At 46.8% G+C, this 14,013-nt stretch overlaps 1 protein-coding gene across 5 annotated transcripts in view; it reads left to right on the plus strand.

The window, feature by feature from the left end:
• The window catches only part of LOC140393935 (F-actin-monooxygenase mical1-like), a 284,293-nt gene that overhangs the window by 67,785 nt on the left and 202,495 nt on the right, over positions 1 to 14,013 (plus strand). The window lies entirely within an intron of this gene.

The raw sequence follows: 14,013 nt of genomic DNA on the forward strand, positions 1-14,013 counted from the left end.
AGTTGCGTCAGGCTGAGCCTTGCGCATGTGGAGGTGGAGTTGCAGTGCTTTGCTCCAGAGTCCTCACCCTATTTCAATCCCCAGATCCTCCCATTTCTTTCTTGTTGCGTCCAATACGGTGTCGGCCTTTTCTACCAGTCGGTCATACATGTCGCTACAGTTTCCTTTATCTAGTATGCTTGCCTCCAGTAACTCTTCCAGTAATGTCTGTTGTGGCGGTTGTGGGTACGTCCTTGTCTCCTTTCGTATGAAGTTTTTGAGTTGCAGGTACCTTAGCTCGTTCCCCCTGGTTAGCTGGAATTTCTCTGTCAGTTCGTCCAGTGTTGCGATCCTGCCGTCCGTGTATAGGTCCCTGGCTGTCAGTGTCCCCTCGTCCTGTCCCCATTTTTTGAAGGTGGCGTCAGTCAGCACTGGTGTGAACCTATGGTTGTTGCAGATGGGAGCTTTGTCCGACATTTTGGTCAGGCCAAATTGCTGCCGTAGTTGGTTCCAGGACTGGAAGGTGGCCATCACCACCGGGCTGCTGGAGTGTTTTTTGGGTGGGGATGGTAGCGCCGCCGTGGCGAGGGCCCGGAGGGAGGTCCCCTCCAAAGCCTGTCCACCATCTACAAGGCATAAGCTAGGAGTGGAATGGAATACTCTCCACTTGCCTGGCTGAATGCAGCTCCAACAACACTCTAGAAGCTTGATACCCTCCAGGACAAAGCAGCCTGCTTGTTTGCTCGCTCTACCACTGATGAACAATGGCAACCATGTGTGCCATCTCTGGGATGCACTGCAGGAACGCACCAAGTTCCTTAGGCAGCACCTTCCAAATCCACAACCACTGCCATCTAGAAGGCCAAGAGCAGCAGAGACCTGGGAAACTCCCACCTAGAGGTTCCCCTCCAAGTCACTCACCACCCCGATGTGGAACTATATTGCCGTTCCTTCACTGTCACTGGGTCAAAATCCTGGAACTCCCTCCCTAACCACTGTGGATGTACCTGCACCTGAAGGACTGCAGCGGTTCGAGAAGGTAACTCACTACCACCTTCTGAAGGGCAACTAGGGATATGCATTAACGGAGAGCGGGTATTGAGAGGATGGGGGATATGTTCATAGAGGGGAGCTTTGAGAGTATGAGGGCGTTGGAGAAAAAGTTTGGGTTGGCGAGGGGAAACAAATTCAGGTATCTGCAGGTGTGGACTTCCTTCCTAAACAGGTGTCAACCTTCCCGCTCCTACCGCTAAGGGGGATTCAGGACAGGGTAGTTTTCAGAGGGTGGGTAGGAGAAGGGAGCGTCTCGGACATTTATAAAGAGCTTATGGGGTCGGAGGAGATGCAGACCGAGGAGCTGAAGCGCAAGTGGGAGGAGGCGCTGGGAGGAGAGATAGAGAATAGCCTATGGGCAGACGCGTTGATTAGAGTCAATGCGTCTGCAACATGTGCGAGGCTCAGCCTGATACAATTTAAGGTTGTTCACCGGGCTCGCATGACAGTGGCCCGGATGAGCAGATTATTTGGGGTGGAAGACAGGTGCGCAAAATGTGCGGGAGGACATGTCCACATGTCCAAAGCTTAGGGGATTTAGGCAGGGGTTTGCGGACGTCGTGTCCACGGTGTTAAAAACAAGGGTGGCGCTGAGTCCAGAGGTGGCGATTTTCAGGGTGTCAGAAGACCCGGGAATCCAGGAGGAGAAAGAGGCAGATGTTCTGGCCTTTGCTTTCCTGGTAGCCCGGAGACTGATACTATTAGCTTGGAGGGACTCAAGCCCCCGAAGTCGGAGACCTGGCTATTGGACATGGCTCGCTTTCTCTGTTTGGAAAAAATCAGGTTCGCCTTGAGAGGGTTACTGTTAGGGTTCACCCGGAGGTGGCAACCGTTCGTCGACTTCTTTGCGGGAAATTAATCGTTGGGAGGGGGGGTTGGGGGGGGAAGTAGTTTAGATTAGAGTAGGGGGTTAATAAGGGTGGAACCTGCACGAGAGGTAAATGACTTTTGCACTATGTTTATGGTTTCATGTATATTGTTTATCTTGTTGTTGTCACTATACCAAAAATACCTCAATAAAATGTTTATTAAAAAAAAAAAGAGGTGGGCATTAAATGCTGGCCTAATAGCGATGCCCACATCCCGTAAATTAATTTAGAAAAAGGAATTCTTCCCCTCCTGTCAACTGTACCACGGGGGGGGGGGGGATAACAGTCGCGTCTCTCAGACAGAAAATTGTGAGTTGACCCCATAATCTACCCTGGTACTTCAGTACGGCGCTGAGAGAATGTTGCATTTTTTCGATGAGACTTGAAACAAAGATTCATCTGCCTTCTCAGGGGGAACTACAATATCCAATGGCTTTTCCATCCCAAATCAAAGAAAAACAAGGGCGCTCTTGCTGCTTTCCTAGACAATATTTGTCCCTCCCCCAACATCACACTGCTGTTTGTAGAGCCTTGCTGTGCACAAATTCACCGCCTTGTTTCCTCACATTACAACACTGACTGCACTTCAATAGTATGCCATCGGCTGTGAAGCCCTTTGAGATGCCCCAACACCATCAATGCTGCCATGTCAAAGCAAGTTTTACTTATCCTGTCTTGAAAGGCTCAATCCCTGTTGGGAACGGCATTGCGGTGTCGCTTATCCTCTGCTGTGTCACTTATTGATTGGTTCCCTTTTTTTGAGTATGGACTGTTCTAATGCCATTTATAGCTGGGCCCTGTTCTCTCCTCCTAATGGCCTGAAGCTACAGAAATCCTGGCTCAGGGGGTCACCAACAGTGGTGGGGATGTATTCCTGAGTTTTTATCAATTGACCGCTAAGTGCCCCAACCTGGTAAAATAGCCTTTTTAAAGGCCTGATGATCTTTCTCCTGGGTTGCCTACAGCATCAGCTAGGGTATTAGCTTGAAGTCCTGGAGACTCCAGGACAATCCTGCAAACTCTACAAGTTTCCTCTTCCCAAGGGCAGCACAGTGGTTAGCACTGCTGTCTCACGGCGCCGAGGTCCCAAGTTCGATCCCGGCTGTGGGTCACAGTCCGTGTGGATTTTGCACACACTCCCAGTGTTTGCTTGGGTTTCGCCCCTACCCCTCCAAAAAAAAAGATGCGCAGGTTAGGTGGATTGGCCACGCTAAATTGCCCCTTAATTGAAAAAAAAAATGATTCCTCTTCCTAACCCAAGAGCACGGACCCCAGTTGTACATATCAGCCATGGCTCAAGACTCTCATCTTCGAGTCAGATCGTTGTTAGCCCAGAGACTTGAGCGTGTTACCATTGCTGGCATCCTAGTGCAGTATTGAGGGAATGCTGCACTGCTGGAGATGCTTGTTTTGGATGGCTCTAAGTGAGGTCCCATTTGCTCCCGCGGGTAACTATAAAGGATGCCATGGTGACCTTTGAAGTAGAACAGAGGAGTTTTCCATGGTGCACTGGTCACTATTTATTTATCCCGGGCAGCACGGTGGCACACTGCTGCCTTATCGCTCCGAGAACCCAGGTTCGGTCCTGGCCCCGGGTCACTGTCTGTGTGGAGTTTGCGCATTCTCCCCTTGTTTGCGTGGGTCTCAACATCAACAAAGATGTGCAGGTTAGGTGGATTGGCCTCGCTAAATTGGAAAAAAAGAATTGGGTACTATATCTTTTTAAAAAATTATTTATTTATCCCTCGACCAACATCACTGAACCAGATTATCTGGTCAATTTCATACTGCTGTTGTGGGGTTGTGCTGTGTGGAAATTGGGCCACGATTCCTACATTTAAAACAGTGACTTCATTTCTAAAATGTACTTAATTGGCTCTAAACAACTTTTGGGCATCCTGAAGTTCAGAGTGCCGCAGAAATGAACTGATGGCATCATTTGTAGGAAGCAATGCAGCCGCCACTAGCCAGGAGTATTTCAAACCTCCACTTTGAACAGATGAGAATGATGATGCAGGAATGCCGGGTGAAAGTTAGACCAGAGCCAAAATGCTTCAGGCTGCAGAAGAAAGTAAAAAAAATCTAAATGTCACCACAGTCCCAGTGGATCAATAGGCTGTTCTCCACTTTGAGAGCTGACTGGCGGTGATTTAACCTGAGGGTCACCACACCTCAGGTGAGGGGCAAGGTTATAACCGGATAATGAATAATCTCAGCTGGTATGAGATTGGAACCCACGCTGTTGGCGTCACTCTGCATCTCAAACTAGCTGACCAGCCAACTGAGCTAACCGACCCCGGAAGCAATTGATATCTACAGTGTTAATCACCTGAACATGATCTTCAAGGGCATAATTTCAAAACTGGCAGCTGATATGAAACTTGGAAATGTAATATTTAAGAAAAAAATGGCTTGCATTACATAACATTCCCACAACCATCGGATGTCTCAAAGTGCTTTATAGTGTGGTCACTATTGTAATATGGAAGCAGCAGCCAATCTGTGCACAGTTTATTCCCATCTGATAATGATCAGATAATCTGGGGCACGATCTACATTGTGCATTTCGCCAGAAAGGCGGCATGGCCAGTAGATGCCAGGAGATCCCTCTTCTGGGATCTACCCAGCTTGCCAAGCCTCCCGAGATCTAAAGGGATCTTGTGAGTCATCGCGATCTGAATCTCGCTCATGTGGGTGGGACCACTATTATGCAAATCTGCTAGTCTCACTCTTAGTTTTTTTTTTTAGAGTACCCAATTATTTTTTCCAATTAAGGGGCAATTTAACGTGGCCAATCCACCTATTCTGCACACCTTTGGGTTGTGGGGGTGAAACCCACGCAGACACAGGGAGAATGTGCAAACTCCTCACAGACAGTGAACCGGGGCCGAGATTTGAACCCGGGTCCTCCGTGCCTATGAAATGAAATGAAAATCGCTTATTGTCACAAGTAGACTTCAAATGAAGTTACTGTGAAAAGCCCCTAGTCGCCACATTCCGGCGCCTGTTCGGGGAGGCTGGTACGGGAATTGAACCGTGCTGCTGACCTGCCTTGGTCTGCTTTAAAAGCAAGCGATTTAGCTCCGTGTGCTAAACCAGCGTGCCACCGTGCTGCCCTGTCTCACTCTTACATGTCCTCCCACGATCCACCTGAGGTGTTGGGATCTAGTCCCTTCGCCTCGGAGACCTTGGGCGAGCACAGTTGAGTACTGGTCTCCACAAACGGGGACCAGGTGGCACTAGTTTGGGGGTCTCCCAGAGGATAGTATGTCCCCAGGTGCTTGTCCTCGGGCAGGGTGGCACTCTGGCACTGCCAGCTGGCAGGTGCCAGGCTGGCAGTGTAAAGCTGGCATTCTACCCACCATGAAGATCGGGCCCAGGGGTGCCCTGCGCCGATGCGGAGGGGCCTGCGAATCCCGTTTATAGGTGCGTTGGGGCTTGAGAAATCGGGACGCCATTTAAAACAAGTTGTCCCGATCCCCTCCTGCACTGAGTGTAAGAAATGGGGCTAACTGTTTCCTCGGCGGGGCGTTCCCCACTCAGGACCCGAATTCAGAGTCCTAGTAGATGGCGTGGTGTTACTCGGCATTGCGAGCACCAGGAAATATCTGGCTAAACGCGCTCGTTAATGCACTCTGTTCCCACTTGGTTCGATCGCACTCCTGATTTTTATAATGTTGATTTTCGAGGGGGAAATGTTGGATGGGACACCAACGATAACCCTCCAGCCACTGTTGTCCACCACCCCCAACTCCTCTTTTAAATACTGCCACAGGTGTGTTATTCCTTGTGTCTGAATAACGCTCGTAGTCTTACAGTTGAAGTATATGCTTTATTGTAAGTTTGTTCTCTCTCCAGCGCTTATACTATGTTACATCTGAGCTGCCTGTCTGTGTTCTGCTCACCAGCTGCCATTCCTGTGAAGAGTGCCTGACTTCCTGTTTGTCTGCATTTATACGTCTCCCGTGCTCCCTCTAGTGATTGCGTAGTTGTAGTGCATTTACATTGACCCCTTGTGTGTACATATACATAGATATGCAGATCACTACATCCCCCCTTTTTTCTTTTACATATTTTCTGTACAGTGTTCAAGAAAATTGTACAAAACAGTTAGATTACTTATGATATGTATATCTGTACAGGTGGTGAAGATATTGGTTATTCTACAAAGCCAATTAATATGTATTTATTTTCTTTATTTTTTATTTTTTTAAATAAATTTAGAGTATCCAATTAATTTTTTCGAATTAAGGGGCAATTTAGCATGGCCTATCCACCTAGCCTGCACATCTTTTTGGGTTGTGGGGGCAAAACCCACGCAAACACGGCGGGAATGTGCAAACTCCACACGGACAGTGACTGGGGCTGGTTTAGCACACTGGGCTAAATCACTGGCTTTTAAAGCAGACCAAGCAGGCCAGCAGCACGGTTCAATTCCCATACCAGCCTCCCCGAACAGGTGCCGGACCAGGGGCTTTTCACAGTAACTTCATTGAAGCCTACTTGTGACAATAAGCGATTTTCATTTCATTCAGAACCGGGATCGAACCTGGGACCTCGGCGCCGTGAGGCAACCGTGCTACCCACTTCCGCCACCGCGCTGCGGTAATTCAAGTCATTCTCCAAGTTATTGGTGTCAGTGTCCTCTGTGGTATCTGCTGTTTCGTTGGGCATTTCTTCTTGAGGATTGTGAGAATGATCTGATGTTGCATTGATCTTGGTGACATCAGTCATCTGTGGTGGATTTGATTCCTCTTCTTTGCTTCCTTGGTGCTCCTCTTCTGGAGTCATTTCCGGTACATTTGAATCACCTTTGGTTTCTTGGTGCTCCTCTTCTGGAGTCAAAATCTCCAAGATTTCATTTTCTTGTGGGTCGTTTAGAGTGGATGAGGTTTCAATTGACGTGGTCTCTCTGGACTCATGAGTAGCCCTACTCTGATTGTTGAGTGCTTCTGTATAGACGAGCTGAGGTCTGTCAGTCTCGCTGTGATCCTGCACATCCTGTATGTCGATTGTGATCACATTGTCACTGTTTTTGCATACAGTGGGTAGACTTACATTGTCGTCTTGTTGATTATGTGAGCTTGGTAGACTTTCATAGTCTGCTTCTGGTTGCTCAGATACGGTGGGTAGACCTTCATGGTCTTGTTCATGAATGGCATTCACTATGGAGTCTTTAATTGCTTCCATTTTGGAGTCTGTCAACGAGCTCTCTGTGGAGGCTTGCGTCGCTCTCTTTGTGGAGTCTTTCATTGCTCTCTATGTGGAGTCGTGCAGTGTTATCTCTGTGGAGTCGATCTGTGCTCTCTCAATGGAATCGGTCAATACTCGCTGTGTGGATTGTGTTCTTCTTGGATATTTGACAGGTTGCTGTCATCCAATGTATCGACTATCTGCCATTGCATCATGGTATTGGATTCATCTACCATGAGTAGAGTCGTGTGGAGCTTTGCAACCGTGTTGCTGATGCTGTGATCAGCATATCCGAATAACTCAGCCATGTCCGAGTAGTATTTTTCGATAAACAAATCATCTCTTTTTGTTTCGGAGTTGTTATCGTTCTCTTCATGTTCAATGAACAAATCATCTTCTTTGGTTTTGGATTTGTCATTGCGCTCTTCACTTTGGGTGGTGCAGACTGCTTGTTCCAGGGTGCTGCGAAAGTTATTTTCAACTGCTGGTAGAAGTTCAGGCAATGTTGTGCCTTTTGAGGTTGAATTTGGTGGTTTTGTGCCTTTAAAAGTCTTGTTTGTGATTTTCGGGCATTTCCCCTTTAAGTGGGCGTGGTCTGCGTCTGATGACGTCATGATGCTCGTGACATAAAGCGTAGGAATCAATTGTACATGCGCAAATCGATTTTCTTTTACTGTGCGCTTTTTTATAAACAGTACATACGCGGATCTATCTCTGCACTGTGCGGTCTTTTCTTCCAACTGCGCATGTGCAGAACGATCTGCGCCCAAAACTTCTGTTTTTAACTGCACATGCGCGGCTTGTGCATGCGCAGAACTGTCTTCGCGCAAAACGGCTGATTTCAACTGCGCATGCGCAGACCCAGATTTGCATCTTTTGTTCCCCGGACAGTTTAAAATGTGCTCAGACGCCATTTTAACTGCTTTAGACCCGTGGAAAAGAACTTTATCGGCATTTTTTCTTGGTAAGCACTGAAAGTTATATTTTTCTTGCAATCTGCACTTATCACTCGCGATTTCCAGCATTAAATCTTTCTGTTCTGGTAATGATTGGTTGAGTTTCGCATCACTCATTCCCTGTGCATTTTGGTCTCCAAACATTGAATGTCTTAAAGCAGCATTGTTACTGGTGTTACAGTACTCTTCACATTTTTTCAGTATTACTTCTAATTTGGTGTTGTCTTCATCTTTCAAGTATTTAAAGCCATTATATATTTCTCTAGCTTCATGTCCTGCGAGGAGCAGTGCTATTTTCATTTCTTCTGAGGCTGCTTTCAAATCATAAGTATGATATATATTTCGAACATTTGTTTAAAACTTTTCCAGCTAGACTTAAATTACCGGTTGTGGTCAGCTGTGGTGGAGTTCCAACAAATTTAATTAAATCAGCGAAGTCTCCCCACGTCGAATGTCCGGTACGAGTTTTCTTGTCATTTCGATCTTTCTGTGTCTGCATCTTGTGTAATCTTCTAGTAAGCATTCTGAAGACACCTGGTACCATGTGTTATTCCTTGTGTCTGAATAAAGCTTGTAGTCTTACAGTTGAAGTAGATGCTTTATTGTGAGTTTGTTCTCTCTCCAGCGCTTATACTATGTTACATCTGAGCTGCCTGCCTGTGTCCTGCTCACCAGCTGCCATTCCTGTGAAGAGTGCCTGACTTCCTGTTTCTGTATTTATACATCTCCCGTGCTCCCTCTAGTGATTGCTTAGTTGTATTGCATTTACATTGACCCTTTGTATATATACACAGATATGCAGATCACTACAACAGGTTCCTTTACATCAACACAAGCAGACAGATGGGGTCTCCCTTTTTACATCCTACTGATGTTGAAGTCAGCACCTCCATCAGTGCAGCCCTCTCTCACTCCTGAACTGGAGCATCGGTCTTGATATTTGTGCTCAAGCCCTGATATGGAATTTGGATCCAGATCCTTGTGACTGAGAGCCAAGGCTGACATCTGCTAACAACGGATAGTAACAGACGTCTGGAGGTCACAGACTGGTGAAGTTTGAAGAGACATGGCAGATACAATTTTAACACATAGAAGTGTGAAGTGGTACATTTCGTAGGAAGAATGAGGGAAGGCAAGCTGAATTGAATGGTACAATTGTAAACTCAGTGCAAGAACAGAGAAACGTGGGCGGCACAGTGGCCATGTGGTTAGCACTGCTGCCTCACAGCACTGAGGACTCCGGTTGGTCCCTGTCCATGTGGAGTTTGCACAGTCTCCCAGTGTCTGGTGGGTCTCACCCCCACAACCCAAAAAGATGTGCAAGGTAGGTGAATTGGCCACCCTAAATTGCCCCTTAATTGGAAAAGAAAGAATTGGATGCTCGAAATCTAAGAAAGAACAGAGAAACGTGGGTGTGGGTGTGTACATAAATCTTTGGACCAAGTGGAGGAGTCTGTTTTAAAATAAACAAACATATTGCATGTATTAATAGTACAGATATTACAAAAGCCTTAGCTAGAGTATGTTTCCAAGCCTGGGTGTGAAGCTTTACTGGAATGGTACCAGCGTTGGGAACCTTGAATGATGTAGAGACACAAGAGAAGCTGGGGTTTTCTCCTTAGAACAGAGAAGACTAACCAGAAATTTGATGGAGTTGTTCAAAATCATGAAGAGTTTTGATAGAGTGAATAAAGAGAAACTGTTTTGAGTGGCAGAAAGTTGGTAACCAGGGGACACGTGTTAGGGTCACTGTCAAAGGAATCAGTCGAGACATGAGGAAACACTTATTGTGCACACAGTGCCTGGAATTGAAATCCCTGTTTACATTGGTGGGACCTGAAGATCCCGCTCGCGTAAAAGGCTGGAAAATCCCAGCCAGCGAGTTCTGGCATCAACCGCCCGGGGGAGTGGTGGGAGCATATTTTTTAATAACTTTCATAAGAGGATTGAACCAATAAAAATAGAAAGATTTGCATTTATCCGGTGCTTTTCACTACTACAGGACAGCGCAAAGTGCTTTGCAGCCAACGAAGGACTTTATTGAAATGTAGTCACTCTTATAATGCAGGAAAAGCAGCAGCCAAATTGTGTGCAGCAATTCTCACGAGTAGCAGTAATGACGAGTTAATGTGCTATAGTGATGTTGATTGAGAGATGGATGTTGGCCAGGATCCAAGTGGGAGCTCCCCTGTTCTTCTTCATCATAGTGGCATGGGGCGTTTCAGTCCACCAGAGAGGGCAGATGAAGCCTCTGAAGCTGGAAGCACTCAGCAGCTCAAGGAGCATTTGGGGGTCCGTGGGGTGGGAAACTGAGTTAATATTTCAGGCCAATGGGTTCAGAAGACATACATGACAAGCAACATTTAATCAAATACATTCCCGCCATTTAATATATCCAGGTTTAAAATGGAGAGTAGCTTGTACAGCGTAGTAGGAGACCTTACAGCCCATCATATCTGTGCTGTCTCTTTGGAAGATCGATATCGATCAATTAACAAAATGTAATTAATCTTCTGCATTAATGTCATCTTCATGGTGTCCCTATGGTCAGAGGAGGCTATTTGGCCCATTGAGTCTGCACTGACCCACCGAAGAGCACCCTGCCTATGCCCACTCCCCCACCCTATCCTTGTAACCCCATCTAACCTGCACATCTTTGGATACTACGGGGCCATTTAACATGGTCAATCCACCTAACCTGCACATCTTTGGACTGGGGAAGAAACCAGAGAACCCGGAGGGAACCCACGCAGACACGGGGAGAAGTGCAGACTCCACACAGTCACCCAAGGCTGGAATTGAACCCAGGTCCCTGGTGCTGTTGGGTAGCAGTGCCACCGTGCCACTCACTTTTCAAAGTTGGCTTTTCGGTGCTCCATTTTATGCAAAAACAAAAATGTGTGTTTACTCCCTAGCTCATATTTTGTTAAGGTGTTGGGAATGTAAGAACAAACATCCAGAAATAAAACAAAAGCAAAATATGGCAGATACTGCCAACCTGAAATAAAAGCAGAAAATGTTGGATATACTCAGCAGGTCGGATAGCATCTTGAAGAGGGAAACAAGGTTTTAAAAAATAAATTTAGAGTACCCAATTCACGGGCAGCAGGGTGGTGCAGTGGTTAGCATTGCTGCCTCATGGCGCCGAGGTCCCAGGTTCGATCCCGGCTCTAGGTCATTGTCCGTGTGGAGTTTGCACATTCTCCCCGTGTCTGTGTGGGTTTCACCCCCGCAACCCAAAGATGTGCAGGGTAGGTGGATTGGCCACATTAAATTGCCCCATAATTGGAAAAATGAATTGGGTACTCTTAATTTAAAAAAAAAAAAGAGTACCCAATTCTCTTTTTCCAATTAAGGGACAATCTTTTTTTTTTAAATAGGGCCACCTCGTTCTAACTCACCCAAGATATGAAACATCCTTTCCACATATACCTGGTCGAGACCTTTCCTTTTTTTTTAAATTTAGAGTACCCAATTCATATTTCCCATTAAGGGGCAATTTAGTGTGGCCAATCCACCGACACTGCACATCTTTGGGTTGTGGGGGTGAAACCCATGCAAACACAGGGAGAATGTGCAAACGCCACACGGACAGTGACCCGAGGCCGGGATTGAACTGAGGCCTCAGCGCCCTGAGGCAACAGTGCTAACCACTGTGCCACTCTTGTTCGATTTGATTTGTTTTGATTCGATTCTAAACTGGAATATCACTCAAAATCATAACAAAATCAGTGAGGTACCAAAAATGAGCCAGTGTGACTGCAGTACAGCATTCCATAATCAGAGGTTTTAACTTGTCGGACAAGAGTGAATTCTGAAATTAACAGAAAAAGGGTGTAAGGATAAGGGAAGGCGAGGAGCACTTTTCACTCGTCCCAGAATGCACATGGGAGAAACGCCTTAATCGGTGGCTCTGTTCTAGCGTAAATATCCCAGCAGCCAATGTTCCAGCTGGGATGTCAGGGAGATTGCTGTCATCCCTGTCATCTTGGAAGGGGCAGCACGGTGGCACAGTGGTTAGCACTGCTGCCTCACGGCACCGAGGCCGTGGTTCGATCCAGGTTTGATCACTGTCCGTGTGGAGTTTGCACATTCTCCCCGCGTTTGCGTGGGTCTGGCCCCCACAACCCAAAGAAGTGCAGTGTAGGTGGATTGGCCACGCTAAATTACCCCTTAATTGTCTTTGTGTTGTGGGCGTGAGACCCACGCAGATACTGGGAGAATGTGCAAACTAAGCAAGCACCGTGACCTGGGGCCGGGATCGAACCCAGCTCCTTGGTGCCATGAGGCAACAGTGCTAACCACTGCGCCACCGTGTCATCCTTGTTGAGCATCTTTAAAGGGATATGCTTTGTCACTTCTTGGACAACCTGTTGGAAACTTGCCTTCCACAACATGTGACCAGATCCAGTCTTGGCCTGTGGCCTGTGTAGTGAGTCGCAGGGTATTTACAAAGTTCAGGTTTGATCATGCAGAATACAAAATCAGGTGGACATTATATAGAAGTACTCCCCTGAGAGAGGAACAGAAAGCTGTTGCACTGTAAGAACCACAAAGATGTCATGTTCTGATTGGCTAATAATGGAACTGAGAGCAAGTAGCTAATGCCCACTTGCGTTGTCCTGTTTCCTCTTGGAAATGGATACTGAAGTCAGGAGGAAAGTTAAACAGGAGATTTTATATATGGTGCACTAGAATGGGTACAGAGGATGTTGCCTTGGATGGAGTGTTTCAGCTATGAAAAGACACTGGGATTGTTTTCCTTAAGGCAGAGAAGGCAGCGGGGGATCTGATTTAGATACATAGAATTGTGAAGGACATAGATAGGAAGACATTTTTCACCTTCGTCGAGAGGGTCAATAACCAGAGGGCATAGATTTTTAAAATAAATGAATTTCGAGGGCCCAATTCTTTTTTTCCAATTAAGAGGCTAAATTGCGTGACTAATCCACCTACACTGCACATCTTTGGGTTGTGGGGTGAGACCCACGCAGACACGGGGAGGATGTGCAAACTCCGCAAGGACAGTGACCCAGAGCCAGGATTCGAACCCGGGTCCTCGGCGGCAAGAGGCAGCAGTGCTAACCACTGTGCCACCGTACCACCCCCAGAGGGTATTGATTTCAAGTAAATGGCGGGAGACTGAGAGGACATTTGAAGAAAAACAATTTCACCCAGAGACTGATTGGAATCTGGAACTCACTGCCTGAAAGGGTGGTACGGGCAGGAAACCTTACAACATTCAAGAAGCATTCAGATGAGCACCTGTGATGCAATGGCTAGAATTACTGCCTCACGGCACTGTGGACCCGGGTTCAAATCCGGCCCGGGTCACTGTCCGTGTGGAGTTTGTATGTTTCCCTGTGTCTGTGTGGGTCTCACCCCTACAATCCAAAGATGCGCAATAAAAAAAAGATGACCGCTTGAAACGCCATAGCATACAAGGTTACAGACCATGTGCTGGAAAATAGGATTAGAATAGATAGGTGCTTGATGGCTGACTCTAAATGAATTCATAAATCCACATATGAAGAATAAATTTGATTTATTTAAATGCAGTAGCTATTATCCTCCTTGCCTCCTCATGTCAGAGAAAAACGGTTGGATATGATGTTATTGGTGTTTTGTAGATAATCTCAATAGTTTCGGGACAGGGGACGATAACATTCAACCAGGATTCCTATCCCAATTGATCTCCATAGATCCTTGTGCCCGATCCTCACTTTGTAGAAGTGAATGGGTTTTGGGTGAGTTAAAATCTCAAGCCTGATTGGCCAAGACCCTTCTGTACCTGGCATTCCCAGGCAATCTCCAAGTACTGACCTGACAGATCCTGCCAAGGTCAGATGCAGTGTTTTCAGAGGAGGGGGGGGGGGGGGGGGGGGGGGGGGGGGAGGAATGAATAAGCATTGACTCGCCGTTAAATTGGGACCACTCGTGTGGCAGGTGAGAATTCTATCAGT

The sequence above is a fragment of the Scyliorhinus torazame genome, chromosome 17 (assembly GCF_047496885.1).
Source record: "Scyliorhinus torazame isolate Kashiwa2021f chromosome 17, sScyTor2.1, whole genome shotgun sequence".
In the NCBI taxonomy this organism is placed as follows: domain Eukaryota; kingdom Metazoa; phylum Chordata; class Chondrichthyes; order Carcharhiniformes; family Scyliorhinidae; genus Scyliorhinus; species Scyliorhinus torazame.